This window comes from Parasteatoda tepidariorum, chromosome 7, assembly GCF_982258835.1.
Source record: "Parasteatoda tepidariorum strain Cologne lab strain chromosome 7, Ptep-v5.0, whole genome shotgun sequence".
Lineage (NCBI taxonomy): Eukaryota > Metazoa > Arthropoda > Arachnida > Araneae > Theridiidae > Parasteatoda > Parasteatoda tepidariorum.
This window is the reverse complement of record NC_141761.1, coordinates 56,629,024-56,641,229: the sequence shown is the minus strand read 5'-3', so window position 1 is coordinate 56,641,229 and position 12,206 is coordinate 56,629,024. Positions and strand designations below refer to the sequence as shown.

General features: G+C 31.8%; 2 long non-coding RNA genes across 6 annotated transcripts in view; one reads left to right on the top strand and one right to left on the bottom strand.

The window, feature by feature from the left end:
- LOC122269977 (uncharacterized) overlaps positions 1 to 12,206 on the top strand; it is a 384,828-nt gene that overhangs the window by 250,416 nt on the left and 122,206 nt on the right. The window lies entirely within an intron of this gene.
- The window catches only part of LOC139426027 (uncharacterized), a 43,158-nt gene continuing 34,893 nt past the window's right edge, over positions 3,942 to 12,206 (bottom strand). Inside the window, exon 3 of the long non-coding RNA XR_015435529.1 lies at positions 3,942 to 4,112. This is a non-coding gene — a long non-coding RNA (uncharacterized LOC139426027). The remainder of the gene's footprint in view (positions 4,113 to 12,206) is intronic.

Sequence of the window (12,206 nt, the reverse complement as noted above, 5' to 3'; positions counted from 1 at the left end):
TTTCATGGAGGAAATGGCTTACGAGGAATTGGTCAGAAATACTAGGTTGCGATTTAATTTGATAAAGTTCGTTTTTTTTTTTATCACCGTATTGTCTTTTATTTTATTTTTTTTCTTCCGGCGATCTTCACGACAAGAGCCGGATATGTCAATGCAAACTTAATCTTCGGCAGATACATAAAAATTAAGTTTTTAGAGCCGAAAGAAGATTTAGAAATTTTATTCCTTGAAAAGGAAGAAAAAATAAGTTTTTTAAAACCTTGTTTTATACGTGTTTTAGTTCTGGTGAGTATTGTAATGATAAGATTTAGTTTAGCATGGGAAAGGTGTGCTCTATGTTTTTTTGTTTTTTTTCCCCGTTGTTTTTACGGAAATAATAATTTAGGAAACCCGAAGGTTGTCTTTAAACCATGTGACTGTATTGAATGATACTTTTAAGTTCAAAGGTAATTCTTTAAGAGAGGACAGGTTTTCTTAATTTTCGTATCACTCAATGAAAACGAATGTATGTATTTTTTATAACGTTATAGTCCTAAATGTTTTGAACTAAACTTAAAATAAAGTGAATCATTTGAAACTAATCACGGGCATTGCCGATAATTTGAAACTGTTCTTGAAACGAAGGATTTCGAAATTTAAATTTTCATCTGATTTACTTCGAAATTTATGAGATAACCAAAGGTTATTGCCCATAAGTCCTCCAGCTTTCCAATACCTCAATTATAACGAATCGCCTTACACAGGGAAAAAAGTTTTGATAAAATTACTGTACTGTATGGGAATGTCAATTCTGGCGAAAGGAAAACTATAATTCTGGTTTAAAAAACCTAAACATACGGTTTTAAACCATTCTTTTGAGATTTTTTTCAGTTCATATGGTAACAGTTTAACGGAAATTCTGATTTTCGAAATTAGTTTTTATTACGAAATATTTAGTAAGAAATACAAATCTGAAAAGTATTTTAACCGAAAAAATGGTTACCACATTTTACTAAATTTTAACACATATTATGAAACCATATTTTATTGTTAATTCTATCAAAATCTTTATCAAAGCGTTTCGTCAAAAATTACCGAGTTTTTTGGTGTTAGAGTCAGAACTGAAAGGACGGAAAATTTTACCATATTCTGGTAGTTTTGACTATACTTTTTTTTTTCAGTATGGAGAGCTCCATAAGTACGCATAGGAAATTTTTCTGATTATAGGTAAGAGAAAGCTCATTTTCGCTATTTTTTCAAGGTCGAGTTTCTGCTGTTACACTGACTCATGTGATATTTTTTCTAATTTTATGTTTCACATTTATGACATTTATTCACTTAAAATTCATTATAGTTGAACTTGAAAAATACTTATAAAAAATCTATTTTTAAATTAATAAAATTCAAAAATTAAATTTCATTAATAATTTTTTTTTTAAATAAAGAACATCTTTAATTTTAAAAATTTTTAATTATCTCCTCCGAATAAACAAAAAAAAATTATGAGCGTAATGAAAACGATGCATTCTGTATTTTTTAATTGATATTTATACATTTGAATTTATTTGAATTTTATTTTTATTATTTTTTTAATTTATGGGCTTTTGAAAAGATAAAAAAAATTTCTAATTTAGTTCACATCTTACTTTCAAATATCTTTTTGACTAAAGTAATAGGACCATATTTTCCAGATAGTGGCTGCCCCATCTCCTTGTTTTAAGGTTTTTTTAAATTCGCCACGTTATTCATAGGCACCCCTAATGATTACTGTAGGATATTTGCATCTATTGAGTATATTTTTAATATATTGCGCAGACTAAGTGCAATCTATGTAAATTATACTTCAGTCAATAAAAAATCTTAGATCAAAAATTATTCAAGAGTGATTTATAATTTTGCGCAGTTCCTTGTGCAATCAAAGACCTTTTTTTTTTGCCACAAAATATCGATAATCGATTTTCGCAACGTTTTTTAAAAAAATAAAACTAAATAACACTTTATTTGCCATTTTCCAAAAAACACACCTTTGCACCTTTTCTTTCGAAGTTAGTTATGTGAAAGAGTGAAGGTTGTATTTTTCGAAAGCTCTGTTGTCGCATAAAACAATTCATTTTTGCGAATAATATGCTGTTTTCATAGCAGTTGTGAATTTGTAACAGTTAGTCATGACTTTTAGGCCAAGTTTAGCATTACCTTTAACCGGCACCCCTTTTCTAATTTTGAAAATGGCGCAAAATTTCAATATTGAGAAAAACCACAGTTTTGAGAAAATGAAAAGCGCTTGTAGTCAAGATTTTTAATATTTAAAACTTTACTCCAAGGATGGCTGGGTTCATAAAAAATTGCAAAAAAAATAGGAATAATATACAGTGGTGACCAAAAGTGTGGACACCAAAAAATACATCGAAACTGCCCGGAAACCAAAATTGATACCTTCAATCAAGGATCTTTCTCCAACAACGCACCATTTACTTTTCAGCAGGATTCAGCTCCATGCCACACAGCAAAAGTATGCAAAGCATGCTTTCAAAATAAAGGCATAGATATATTACCATGGACAGGAAACAGCCCTGATCTCAATCCAATTGAAAATTTGTGGCGATGTTTGAAAATTATTGTACGAAAAAAACGTCCATCCAATAAAAGACAACTTATTGAAGCTATAATTGATTCTTGGCAGCATGTGATTACGAAAGATGAACTCAAAACACTCGTTCACTCGATGAAAAGACGCTGTGAAGCTGTCTTAAAAAATAAGGGCTATCCTACTAAGTATTGATTGTGTAAGTATCATTTAAAAAAAAATGCAAATCTTAGATAGATCTGACTATTTGTTGCATAACCTTTTCTGTAATACAGATATTGCAATACTGTATTTATTATTAAATTTTACATTAAATTACCTTCAATTTGATATATAAACGTTTGTATTTAAGTGAAAATTAATATATTCTACTAGCACACAAAGTTGAAAAACATGAAACTTTCAAAAAGTGTCCACACTTTTGGCCACCACTGCAATTTTAATAATTTTCATTTAGGTGGGGAAATGTTGCGTATTTGGCGGTTTTAATAACTTTTAAAATATTTTAGTTATTAGTCCGTTCTAAAGCCCAGATAATTCTTAACGCCAAGATGGCATACAGAGTTTAAAATGTGGCTTTTTCTTTCCTTTGGCGAAAAAGCTTGTTAAAAAAGTGTATAAAGTCGATTTGTAGTATAAAATGAAATGAAAAGCGAAAAATAATTGTCTGACGAGGAGATGCGAACGAAAGAAAAGGGAAGTGGGTTTCTACATAGGGAAGTACGGATGAGATAGAAGTGAATGAAAAACTGCGGTTTTCTCCTGCTGGTCACGAAGATCGGAGAGGATGATCTTCTTTCCTTTTGCTCTCATTTAATCGTTCAAAAAACTCTACCACCTCCTTTCACTTTTTTTTCTTCCTCTTCTATCGAGACATTAGCAATTTTTTATAGGTTGTCTACCTTTGTGGACAATTATATAAAAAGGAACATAGTTCTGTTTATTTCAATATTGTATTAGGATTTCTTTTTTTTTTTTTTTTTTTAATTAAAGACGTTTTAAGAATTGCGTAAGCATGTTTAGAGAATCTTGACCAGTGGTTCCCAACTGGTGTTCTGTGGTATGGTGTATTGTGCGTAAGAGGTAACTGGGTTCAGAAAGCTGGGACTCTTAACGCCTTTTTTTTTCTCAACATTTTATAAATCTGTAATTAAATTTTGATCCAATCAATGAACCATTATTTACTTAATATTCTGGTTACCTTTACGGTATTACCTTAAGTAAAATGCCAATGAAAAATAAATAGCACATTTATTTATTTACTTTTTGAAAAAATACATAATTTTTAAAATACATATATCATTACAAATATCATATACTATTCAGTATGATTTTATGCACAAAGTACGAAAAATAGTACATTATGCGTAAAAAAAAACTTAAAATTTTTAAAAAGTAGCTCGTTCCATTTATTACCTTGTCAAATATTAGACATGGTAATAGAAAACAGGACATTTACTGTGCTGTGTTAAAGAAGAGTATGTTATAAATATAATTGATGACATTTTCTTCTTAGATGTAGCCGTCCGTCAGTCTGACCTTGAGTTTCCTGAAAACAGAACATTTACCCATTCATTTCTTGTACTTGAATTATAGCTACCTATTACTAAGTATTTACATAGAACTTTTTAAAACAACCCTTTACATGTCAGAGAGTATGTCATTTTTTGAAGAATACAACGGACTAGGAATGTCATTCATGCTCCTTGACAGCTTCTTAAATGCCGCCAATCAGGTATTTTATAACATGGAGTACAAAACCAGGACACTGGTTGTTTGTTCCATACCCAGCGCAGGTGAAGCCTTTCTAGCAGATGATGTCTAACCCTTTTACCATAAAAGATCTCCTAAACGCCGCTGATCTGCAGTGGTATATTAGATGACACTTGTTTTGTTAAGTCAACAATAGAAAAGTGCGTCTTTCCTGCTTGCAGCCTGGCACGCTGCTGATAATTATACTAAGTTCGACGAAGTTAGTCAAAGGGGTGCACCTGAACTATTGAAGTACTGTAAAATAATTCTGAGAAAGCGTTTCTAGAAAATTTTTCTAGTCTTCATTTCTTGCAAGAAACGTTGAAATTGCCACGAGCTGAGCAGCAATTCCATTGTCAAATAAATTTAAATGGTTTTTAAAGACATCACGGCAGTTATAAATCAACAGAGTAAAAGAGACTGCCGACAAACCCTCAGTTTACTGTACTAGCTTTGACAGCTTCTTTTGGATTGCTTTGCAGCTTCTGCTCCCTCACTGGATGCATATGTATTTAATATTTCTAGCTTTGCGTCAATGGCCAAATTTTTAAACGCACTATAGGAGACTATGTAAAATCTTAATTATCAGGTGATACTATATAGCTTTATTGTTTTAACGCGACTGAAACCGGTTTGCACTTGTTTGCGTTCGTGTATCAATTGGTTAAATTAGACGATATATAATATAAATTCGACAATTGGTTAAATTATTTTATTTTATAACCGTCGTTGAACAATCGACCCAATTTTATGGGTTTACGACTACTAATGTAGTCTTGTAATTTTGAACCCAGTCCAGAAGACAAGGGAACTCCTGTATCGAGTATTGGGAGAAATTTGCCTTCATGGAGGAATTTTTGATTGAGTTAACCCGCATTTGCGTTACATGGAGAGGAAGACCACGAGAACCTCCCACGGTTAGCCTGACGGGAAGGGGAGTCTAACTCATGATCCGTCAACCACTGAGAATATTTTACGTCAGCGCTGCGGTAGGTGCAAGCCGGATGCGGAATTCGTATCGACTGGGATTCGAACCCGGTTCGCCTCATTGGAAGGCGAACGCTCTATCCCCTGAGCCATTGCGGCTCAATTGGATAAATTAGACGATATATTATATAAATATAAAATATTTATTACATGAGGTATTAAAATAGTATATTATAATAATTAGAACAAATTATTAGTCGCACTGAAGTGTTTAAATAATTACATGTTTTGCACTAGTTTTTATGCGATACCTTTACATTTAATCAAACATGTAATGGGTTTTTATTCAGGAGATTTTTTATATACTTTCTATATGTATTTATTTTTTAACATATTGTATTGAAATGTTAACCGATACACGAACATAAACAACTGTAAATCGGTTACAGCCGCGTAGAAACAATGTTGTATAGTATCACCTGACAATTAAGATTTCACATATAATCTTATAGTGCGTCTAATAATTTGGCCATGGACTGTATCATGGTAATTTCTGTAAATCAAGTTCTGAAAATATGCAACCTATGAATCTTGTGAAACATTTTATTTATTAACATCTGATTCAATTTGTACGATATTAATCTATATACAGTCAATTCGCTATAACTCGAAGTTCGATAACTCGAATATTACTATAACTCGATTTTTTTATGAGGGCCCGACCCTTTTATCTTCAATTTCATGTTAATTATTCTCGATTACTCGAATTTTACTCCCTTTAACTCGATTTTCTTGGATCTTTTAAAGCAAGAAAAAAAAACCTAGGAGCTGATATATTGCCCCTTCCTTTGCAACAAACACACACAATGTCTTTCGCGCTCTTCATGGAGAAGCTAAAGCTGTCCCTCTTGAAGTATGTGAACAGTGGTTAAATGAAACGTCACCAAATTTACTTCAAGCATACAGTTCAATATTGATGAAATTCAATATTGATGAAGATGATGATTCAGTTCAATATTGATGAAATGATGCTTTCAATATTGATGAAATGGGTTTATTTTTTAAATGTCTTTCAAATAAGACTATGATGTTTAAGGATAAAAACTGCTCAGGGGGTAAAATGAGCATGAAACATTTGACTGTCCTAGTTGAAGGAAATGCGTCTCGGACAGAGAAATTGCCCTTAGTTGTTATCGGAAAATACCGAAATCCCCGATGTTTCAAGAATGTAAAAACGTATCCTTTGGATTACAAGTCTAACAAAAAGTTTTGGCTGACATCAGTTTTATTTGAAGACTATGTAAGAAAATTGGATCGGAACTTCTTCGCTAAAAAAAGAAAAGTGATACTCTTTATGGATAAATGCACAACGCATAGTGATCTACCTAATTTGAATGCAGTAAACTTGCAGTTTCTCCCGCCAAACACAACAGCAAAGTTGCAACCGATGGACCAGGGTATCATAAAGTGCTTCAAACAGTCTTATCGTAAATAGCTTGTCAGAAAAATGATCTTAAATATTGTAAGCATTTAGAAGATTTGTAATTAATAAATAAGCATTACTTGAATAATCCGACAATATTTTGAAAGTCCAAAATCGAAACTAACGGTAAGTCGAACTTCCGATATGTCGAAGTGTTTCGTCAGTCCTATCAGATTCGAGTTATCGCGAATTCACTGTATTGATAAATTACATTTGGAAGAATTAATTAATAGAATTTCCCTATAAATACAAATTTAAACTTTGTTGTTTACAGTTTGCTCTTCATTTTTACATAAATTCATAAAATGTAAATTTTTTTTTTTTTTTAAGCGAATGAGCGACATTATGTTAAGCGAATGAGCAACATGTTTCCGACTGAACTCCGTTGATAAAACGTGTCTCTCACCCGTTATAAGTATTAAATATTCACTGAGAAAAAAAGTATGGTCAAAATTACCAAACTGTGGAAAATTTTAGCGCGTTTCTGGCTCTATGGGAACGCCAAAAATCTCAGTAATTTTTGCCGAAGCGCTCTGGTAATGATTTTGGCAAAATTAACAATAAAATATGGTTATATAATATGTGATTAAATTTGGTAAATGAGATAAGATTTCTAATTTTATCATAATACCTTAGAGTATGTCCAAAAAAAAAAACATTTATTTGGTTAAATTTACTTTTCAGTTTTGTATTTTTAACTGAATGTGTGGTAATGAGAACTGATTTTGAAAACCAGAATTTTAAGTAAATCGTAAACCATTCATTCAGTCATTTTTCCGTTCACATGGTGATATGAAGGAGAAAATGACTGAATGAATGGTTTAAATACACTATATTTTGGTTTTATTAACCATAATTTTTTTTTTTACCTACAATATTATTAAGAAATATCCTAGACATCCGAAATATACGAGAATTTTTTTCTCCGAGTAAGACCAGAATTATTGTTTCGTTTTCTTACCAGAAATGTCATTACCAGACAGTACGGTAATTTTACCAGATTTTTTTTACAGTGCTCAGTTTGTTGTTCGTGTTTCATTGCTGAAAGTTCAGTTTGTTTCAGCTTTTTGTTGCCAACGCGAAAAAAAGAAATTTTTTAGGTTTTGTGACACTATACTTTATATGATATTTTTAGTGGGGTATATGATATTTTTTCTAAACCAGTGAACATTATTTGCATGATATGAAGTTGCAAAACAGAGTGTCAATTTTCTGACTTTTTTTCTTTACTTATTGTTTTTAGGATTTTTTATTTTATTGCAAAATTATATAAATATTTTTAAATCCTTAAACCATAAATTATGATCGAACAGAAAATTACGTAACAGTATGTTTCATAACTATGTTATTTAATAGTTATAGTTATGTGATGCATTTCGAAAAGTGATTAAGTGCTTATTTCAATTCGATTTTCAATATTAATAGAAATTTTTTGTTGAGTTTAATGAAGATAGTTTGAAAGTCAGGCATTAGACAATGTATATAAATTATATTCATCAAAACCATAGCCGCGTAGTGAGAACTATAACCAAGAATGAACTTAGAACCAAGAACCTAGAATGCTTGGTTTGGAAATTTTTCTTACTAGTGCATTTTTATTGCGCTAACTAATTAAATTACATGTCACTTAAAATTAATTAAATAATACGATACGGTTCGAATTTCTTCAAAAGGTAGAAAATATTCAACAGTCATAAATTTATTGTTTATAATTTCTCAAATTTATCAATTGAATTGATCTAAAAACGCTTAATTTAGCAAACTTTTCTATATGTGATAGCAAAATTTCTTATAAAATAGCTTGATTTTTATTGGCAAAGCCAAAACCAAAAGCAGTATTCTAAACTTCGAAGTTGGAATTAATTTCTAAGCCATATCTAGGGCACTTTTATAAATTAGAAACATAATACGTGTTTCCTAAATATTTTCTACAGTTTTAAGCTTTAATTATGTATATCTTATTAGATCATAAGTTACATTGAACATAACTTAATTAGTAACCGTAGCAATATAGATTTTCGTGATCTACTGAATTCATTTACAAACTATCTCTTGCAGTACTCATTCGAAATGCCATTTTACCAGACCAAAATGGAAGAAAACACGCAAAACAACAAGCATCAGTATTAATGTGTGTATTGAACCATATAAAACAAGCATATCATTTGCCATTTTGCTACAGGTGATGCAAATTAAAGTAGAGGAATCTTAACCATAACCGAGATCGAGAAGATCATGAGAATTTAGTAGACGACTAAAAATCAAATTCTCTTTTTCCGCTAGTGTTATACCTGCATCAACTCTCACACGCAATAACGTGATAGAAACGCGTTTTCATGCACGCGTGATTGTGTCTTTTCTCTTGACGTAACGGAACGCGGTCCAAGGGCACCTGCTTTCGCTTTCATTTAGACGTGTTTGTACGTCCTATGTTCGATGTTGGTCAAATTTAATGCGTGCCAAACAATTTATGTTTATTACAGTTGAATTGGATGTGTACGGGGGAGAATATATAATGTTAAATGCATTAAGGTATTGTAAATATATTCAGCGAACATAGAAGTTAATTTGGGATCAACTATAACAGGATTGGTGCTTTATTGTTAAAGAATGAAAACGTGATTCAGAGATATTGAAATGGCTACAGAGTTTTTGCGGTTGAGAGATTAAAAATTCTCTAAAAAAGATAAAACTAAATAAGATAAGATTTAAAATTCAAAAGAAAAAAAAAAGGATTGCAGCGTTTATTTAATCTAATTGTATAAAAAATGGTCTTATGTAATGGTTTTCTATGTCTGTGCATTTAATACTGTGCTTCGAAATATCTAAGAGTCTTCAGTATTTGAAATGGTCATCAGTGTTTATGATGAACCTCTGTGGTAGACGGAAGAAAAGGTACGGAAAAGAAGGTCCCGGAAAAAAAGGTACGGAAAAAAAGGTCCCGGAAAAAAAGGTCCCGGTAAAAAAGGTACCTCCATAGGGAAAATCTGTAGGGATATTTCCCCTCTCGCTTTCTGGGCAGCATGAATGCTTCTCGCTGTTTCAATGAATATTCTTTTTATATGTTATAATTCAGATTAGATCATTGAGGTAAGGAGAAGTGTAAGGGGGGGGGGGGGACTTATGGGCTAGTTGTATTACGCTTTTTTTTTTAAATTTTTATTTCATTTCTTTATTCTTCTTTGATTATTTTTTAAAGCTGGAAGTTACTATTTAAATTTTTCAATAATGTATTACTTTTTTTTTGTAATTTTTTTAAGTGAAAAATGTGTTATTTTCTATTTTAAATTATATTTTGTGAAGAAGTTGCTAATGTGAGGCTTAAAGTAGCCAATCGGAGAAGTTGGGAGGACTTATGTGTTGGATGTTTATTCGTGATTTGGAGGTGAAAGTATTGGTCCTTTTTAATTAGTTGAAAACGCGCGACACTGAAAAAAAAAAAAAAAAAACATGCACTGAACAGCAAACAGCGCTTCAATCTAATCTTCTCATTTCAAATATTTTCCCCTACAGAATTTTCTCTACACAGTTACCTTTTTTTCCGGGACCTTTTTTTTCCGTACCTTTTTTTCCAGGTACCTTTTTTTCCGGGACCTTTTTTTCCGGTACCTTTTTTTCCTAGAACCTCTTCTGTATCTTCAATGATCTTTTCTAAGTTTTCTTTTTTTTAATTCTTACTATGTTTAGAGATTTGTTTTAAAATGCATTTTTGAACTTTTGATTATCGTACTATCGATTAAAATAACATGAAGAAATTATTTCTTTTTTTTTTGCCCAACTTTGAATAAATTTTTTTTAATTTCATTTTTTTTTTTAAATTTCCCTTATTTGTATTTAGAGTGGGAGTACTTTATTTTATAACCGCCGTTGAACAACCAACACCATTCTGAGTGTACGACTATCAGTGTTCAACTCCTTAGCCTTGTAATTTTGAACACAACCCTATAGACAAGGAAACTCCGGGATCGAGCATTGGAACAAACTCTTCGTGGAACACTTTTTGATGTAACTAACCCGAATTTGCGTTACATGGAGAGGAAAACCATGGAAACCTCCCACAGTTAGCCCGGTGGCGATGGAATTCAAACTGATGATCCGTCACCTACCTTTGACCTCTGAGGAAATTTTGCGTCAGCACTGTGGTAGCTGTAAACCGGGAGCAGAATTCATATCAATCGGCCACCGCCGGGATTCAAACCTGGGTCACCTCATTGGGAGGCGAATACTCTATTCCAAGCCTCCGCTACTCAAAAAGGGAATATCGAGAAAAAAAATTTAAGGTATTTTATATATTTATGATATCCTCAGTGGCGTCTTGAAACCCATTCAGCTTCATATCGATGGTTACCAGCTTGTCACGAAATTGAAAGCGGTTTGTGCGCAATGATGACATTACCTCAATCATGCCATTGGTCACGAAATTCCAAAAACCTTAACTTCCATGACCCACCATACCTAAAACGGATTGCTGTGGGAGAGCTTTGCTTATTAAAATTAATTTTATCGAAAAGTAAAACGTGGGTTACACCAAATTTTGTATACTTACTAGAACAACCCAATTTCGATTAGGAGAGCTTGGATGGCTCACGGGATAGAGCAATCATGAACCCAATAAGGTAAACCGGGTTCGAATCCCAGCGAATACGATTACATTGGTTGATACGAATTCCGCATCTGGCTAGCACCGACCACAGAGCAGACGTAAAATATCCTCAGTGGAAGACGGATCATGGGTTAGAGTCCCCTTGCCGTCAGACTAACCATGGGAGGTTTTAGCAGTTTTCCTTTTCATGTAAAGAAAATGCGGGTTAGTTGCATCAAAAAGTCTTCCAAGAAGGTTAGTTTGCCCCAATACTTGATGCAGAAGTTCTCTTGTCTTTTGGGTAGGGTTCAAAATTACAAGGTTATGGAGTTAAACAAACATTCATAAACCCCAAAATTGGGTCAGCTGTTCAACTACGGTTATAAAATAAAATAATATAAAATTTCGATTTAGCAATGCTATTTTTGAGTTTTGCCCCTTGGACATGTTACTAAAATAATAATAATAAAGAGATTATGTATTTGATTGTAAAATTCCAGTTTACATCAAAAAATAATCTTTCCAAATTGATGCATAATCTTTTAGATATAAAAACTTTCATTCTGTACTAATTCACGTCGAGCAGCCAAGTACTCGCAGTAGTATATAATTTTCGTGCTTTTCTTCCTACTCTATTTTCTCCATTTTCCATATTATCTACAAACTTGAACTTATTAACTTTTCTTTTATCTTTTAACGTCATTATTTGTTGATGGATGTTCTGTAACAAAACTTTTTAAGTATAAAAAATGATTTAAAAACGAATTTAGTCGTTATTGTCCGTTTTTGTTTAAATTCCATACAAATAAATATACAGTTTTAATGAATACATTTCTATTTTAATGATTAAAATATATTCGATAACACATTATATTAAAATAATGTCTAGTTTAAATACT